The sequence below is a fragment of the Moschus berezovskii genome, chromosome 22 (genome assembly GCF_049115385.1).
Source record: "Moschus berezovskii isolate FMDL1 chromosome 22, NW_MosBer_1.0, whole genome shotgun sequence".
NCBI lineage: Eukaryota > Metazoa > Chordata > Mammalia > Artiodactyla > Moschidae > Moschus > Moschus berezovskii.
Genome location: NC_142481.1, coordinates 29101863 through 29107862, shown reverse-complemented (window position 1 = coordinate 29107862; position 6000 = coordinate 29101863).

The window sequence follows — 6000 nt, the reverse complement described above, 5'->3', positions numbered from 1 at the left end:
TGGATCCCACAGATTGTTGCCTGCCTTGCTACTCTGTCCACGGAATTCTCCAGGCAAGAGTACTGGAGGGGGTTGTCATTTCCTTCTCCAGTGGCTCTTCACTACCCAGGGATCAAACCTGGGTCTCCGGCTTGCAGGCAGATTCTTTATCAATTGAGCTGATAGGGAAGCCAAAGGAATCCAAACATAACACTAAAGATAGTCATCAATTCATAAGGAAAGAGAACAAAAGAAGAAAAAAGGAACAAAAAATAACCTATAGAAACAAGCCCAAAACAGTGAACAAAATGGCAATAAGAACATAACTATCAATGATTTCTTTAAATGTAAATGGACTAAATGCTGTAATCAAAAGACACAGATTGGCTGAATGAATACAAAATCAAGACCCATATACAGGCTGCTTGTAGGAGAATCACTTCAGATCTTAATACACAGACAGACTAAAAAGGGAATGGAAAAAGGTATTCTATGCAAATGGAAGTCAAAAGAAAGTCAGGGTAGCAATACTTGTATCAGACAAAATAGACTTGAAAACAAAGACTGTAACAAGAGATCAAGAAGGACATTACATAATGATCCAAAGGTCAATCTGAGAAAAAGATATAACAATTGTAAATATATAAGCATCTAACACAGGAGCACATAAAAAAGAATAAAATACCTAGGAATAAATATAACTAAGAAGGTAAAAGACACATCTCTCATGCAGGCCCAGTCATGTCCAACTCTTGAGATCCCATGGACTGTAGTTTGCCAGACCTCTCTGTCCATGGAATTTCGCAGGCAAGAATACTGGAGTGAGATGACATTTGCTCCTCCAGGGAATCTTCCCGACCCAGGGATTGAACCTATGTCTCCTGCTTGGTAGGTGGAGTCTCTACCACTGAGCCACCTGGGAAGTCCCAAAGGACATACACTTAGAAAGTATAAGACACTGAGGATAGAAACTGAAGACTACACAGATGGAAAGATGGGAATCCATCTTCAAGGATTGGAAGAATACTGTTAAAATGACCGTATTCCCCAAGGCAATTTACAGATTCGGTGCAATCTCTATCAAAATACCAATGCCTTTTAACACAGAAGTAGAACAAATAATCTTAAAATTTATACAGACCCACAAAAGACACAGAATAGCCAAAATCATCTTGAGAAAGAATAGAGCTGTAGGTATCACATTTCCTGACTTCAGACTATATGGTAATCAAAACAGTATGGTATGGACACAAGAAACAGACATATAGAGTAATGGATCAAAATAGAGACCCCAGAAATAAACCCCCACACTTATGGTCAATTAATCTACAACAAAGGAGGCAAAAATATACAATGGGGAAAACAGTGTCTTCAGTACTGGTGCTGGGAACACTGTAAAGCTACACGTGAAAGAATGAAAATACTGCCTCATACTATATACAAAAATAAACCCAAAATAAAGACCTAAATGTAAGGCTGGAAACCATAAGACTCATAGAAGAAATCATAGGCAGAACACTCTTTGATATAAATTACAGCAAAAAACTTTGGACCTGTGTCCTAAGGCAAAAGAAAAGAAAAAAAAATAAATGGGATCTAATTAAACTTAAAAGCTTTTGCATAACACAGGAAACCTCAACAAAACAAAAAAACAACCAAAGAAATAGAAGAAAATATTTGATAGGAGAAATGAATGACCAATACAGGCTTAATATTCAGAATATATATGCAGCTCATACAATTCAATATAAAAAAGCAATTTAAAATGCACAGAAAACTTGAATAGACATTTTCCAAAGAAGACATACAGATATGCTAACAGTCACAAAAAAAGATGCTCAACATTGTTAGTCATCAGAGAAATGCAGATCAAAACCACAATGAGATATTCCCTTACACTGTCAGAATGGCCATCACCAAAAAGACCACAAATAACAAATGTTGGTGAAGATGTGGAGAAAAGGGAATCTTAGTTCACTGTTGGTGGGAATGTAAATTGATGAAGCTACTACTGAAAACAGTATGGAGGATTCTTTAAAAACCAAAAATAAAACTACTACTGATCCAGCAATTCCACTCCTGGATATATCCAAAGAAAACAAAAACATTAATTCCAAAAGGTACATGCACCCCAATGTTCACAGAAGCACTGTTTACAATAGTCAAGATATAGAAGCAACCTAAGTGTCCATCAATAGTTGAATGAACAGAGAAGACATGCTTCATACACACAATGGACTATTCAGTTCAGTTCAGTTCAGTCGCTCAGTCATGTCCAACTCTTTGCAACCCCATGAATCACAGCACGCCAGGCCTCCCTGTCCATCACCAACTCCCGGAGTTCACTCAAACTCATGTCCATAGAGTCGATGATGCAATCCAGCCATCTCATTCTCTGTCGTCCCCGTCTCCTCCCACCCTCAATCCCTCCTAGCATCAGAGTCTTTTCCAGTGAGTCAACTCGTCACATGAGGTGGCCAAAGTATTGGAGTTTCAGCTTTAGCATCAGTCCTTCCAATGAACACCCAGGATTGATCTCCTTTAGAATGGACTATTACTCAACCATAAAAAGAAGAAAATTCTGCCATCTGCAGCAGCATGGATCAACCTGGACGATACTGTGTTTAGTAAAGTAAGTCAGAAAAAGAAAAATACTGTATGTTATCATTTATTTGTGGAACCTTAAAAATAAAAACAAATGGAAGAATGTAACAAAACAAACAGACTCATAGGTAATTAAGGACAAACTAGTGGTGACTAGTGAAGACAGGAGAAGGGAGAAGGAGCAATATACGGGTAGAAGATTAAGAGGAACAAACTATGTACAAAATAAGTAAACTATGAGGATATCTTGTATAGCACAGGTAATATAGTCCATTTTTATAATAACTTCAAAAGGAGTATAAACTATAAAAACTTTGAATCTCTATGCTGTACACCTGAAACTGTTAATAGCACTGTATATCCACTGCACCTCAATAAACAAAAACCACCCCCTGCTTATGCATACGTCCACCAGCTGCCACATCTGTGCTACACGCTCCCTCCCCAACCCCATCACAGCTGACTGGATCAGATGTGAACACCTAATACAACTCAGCCAATCAGATTATCTCTTGGGTATTTGGACTTATGTCTGAAAGAGGGTCAGTCAGATCTGCCTGCAGTTAAAATGAGCTGCAGTGTGGATTTTTTTTTTTTTTTTATGGAATAATGGAGAAAGAGGGTCTTCAAGGTAAGAAAAATTAGGACAGTGACCAGACAGATGCAGAGACAAAGAGGCAAAGTCTCACCAAGGTTCCCATCCACTTCTCTGTTCTCCCCTCCACTCCACTCAAAAAGCCCAGACTTGGGTTCTAGTAAATTTCCTTTCTGGCTTAAAATGACTCAAGTTGGTTCTCATCAGTTGTATTAGTTGCTACCCAAAAAAATCCAGACTAAGGTAAGGTATATATTATTTTTCCCTTACTACATATGAAAAAATTGACACTCAGAGGAAATGAAGTGACTTCCCTAAGGGCACAATCCAGTGAATGATAAGGACACAAACGCAAGCCCACCCAATTCTGCAACCTGAGCTATTTCCCATTCCATATGCTGGTGTTTCTCGGCCAGCATATCAGGACCCCCATATCAGTCTTTCATCCCACTGGCAAGTTTTTTGAGGGCTAGGGCCATCTCTGACTCCCAGTAGCAGCTCTACCTGGGCTGAACATTGTCAGGTGTCACTAGCAAGCCTGGAGGGATGGAGATTTCCTGGGACCAGAAGAAACATCATGGTGTGACTGATGGGAAGTTAATAGGTTTTGTGGATGTAAATTGTAGAGGCAAAAAAGTGAGGCATGGAACTGAAATCCTAGTAACCTTGACAGATTCAGCCAGTGAGCAATTCACAAAAGTCGATGGCAGCTCTAAAGCTGGAGATGGACCACAATAAGACTGAAGACCTTGGTAGGGGGTTCTGCATGCCACCCTTGAAAATGCAGAACATCTAAATCTTCCTCATGCCACAAGCCTCAGCCTGGCTGCCTTGACTTCAGCCTTGGCAGAGTAAGTGGAATGAGAATCAGGTTTGGGGCCAGGCCAAACACGGTGGTTAGGCCAACCTCGAGGGCTGGATCAGCAGCCCATCATGGGCAAAGTCCTCATTCTACACAGACTGGACCATCTGATCTCCTCAGCACACACATACCCAACCCAGTCTTCTACGAAGAAGCCAGAGAGATCTTTTTAAAACACATACCTGACAATTTCACTCCCTCCATAAAGCTCTTACATGTCCCCAAGGACCTCAGCCTGTTATTCAAGGCATTAGTCTGACATCCAACGCCTTTATGACCTGCTGCGGTATAATGAGAAATATATTTGGTCTCTATCCTGGCTTCCTGGCACAGAGCATGTGAAAACCACATAATTTCTTGAATGTGAAGAGTGATATGAGCATCTTTTGTTATAATACTTGGTTTTTATATAGAACCCCTAAGACTCTTGAAATTTCCTAAGTGATAGGAGTGTCTTTTATTAATCATACCAAGCCCTTCGATCACACCTGAGTTTTTGCTAATAGGGTGACTTTGAGTAGGGCCCTAACACAGCTGAGGATGGCTAGGGTCACCAGAAATACCAAGTGATTACAGGGATGGAACTTCCAGCCCTACTCACTGTCCTATATGAAGGGGATGGAGTGGGTGGGGGCTGGAGATTCAGCTGAATACAATGAGACTTGATGAATTTCCTGGTGGGTAAACACATAGAGAAGCAGGGAGGTGGTACCCCCAGAGAGGTTACAGAGGCTTCACACACCACTCCACACCTTCACACCTTTCCCTATACATCTCTCCCCTTTGGCTATTCCTAAGTCGTATATTCTGTAAGAAACTGATAAACCTAAGTAAAGTGTTTCCCTGAGTTCTTCGAGCCATTCTAGCAAACTACTGAACCCAAGGAAAGGATCATGGGAACTTTCTGTTTATAATCAAAGGGTAGTTTTGCAACTGATAACAAAAGTGAGGAGCAGTCTTACTGTGCTGTGCCTTTAAGCTGTGGGATCTGTGCTAACTCTGGGGATCTGAAGAACTGAACCAAGCTGTTGGATACCCACTTGATGTCTGGAGAGTTGGAGAATCAATTTTTGGTGTGGAAAACACTCCAGACCTGCATTCCAATCTTCTCAAAGAGTACATGAATCATTCACACTCAACTGTGCTCCCAAGATTCCAAATTACCTGTGTTTCTGGAATTACCTTGGTCTCTTGACAGCTATACCACCATTGTACACACAAGCTACTCTCTCTCCTGGAACATCACCCAATCCTGTCCATCTTGCAAAGTCTTAGTTAAACTTTAAGCTCAATTCAAAGAGCACAGTGCAGGCATTTCTAACTTCCTCATAAATGCCCTTTCTCTGTGCACATTTGGCACAGAAAATATATTGTTCTGTGACCACTGTCCTGCCTCTCCTGATGGATTGTAGGCTCCTTAAAAGCAGAGAACTGGTTTTCTATATCATTTTGTTTCAACATGTTGGGCCTGGAGTAGGCATCCGTAAGTATGGATGGATGGGTGCAAATGGGGTAAACAGAAGAATAGATGGGTGAATAAATGGAGTCTGTAAGAATAAATGGATGGGTAAATGAACACGAGGAAAAATAAGTGGGTGTGTGGGAGGTAGATCGATGACAGGAAGGTTAGATGGATGGATAGATGTCAAAGATTTCATTTAACTCACGAATACACGTCAATGATTTTATTTAACTCATTAACTAATGAGGGAACCAGTAAGACATTATACACAATTTAAAGTAAAATCCAAAGTGCAGCCACAACTGCAGCTTCTAGCCCACCCACTCCCAACAAGATACCAACTGGCCTCACCTAAAGAAATTCAGTTTCATCACATGGACCACAATAGTTTTCATCACAATCAGTTTTCTACTATTTCCAAAATAACAAAGCAGCTCAGAGACCATGAAAGCTACAAACTCCTACAGAAACAGATAACCATGTGACAGGTTAACACCC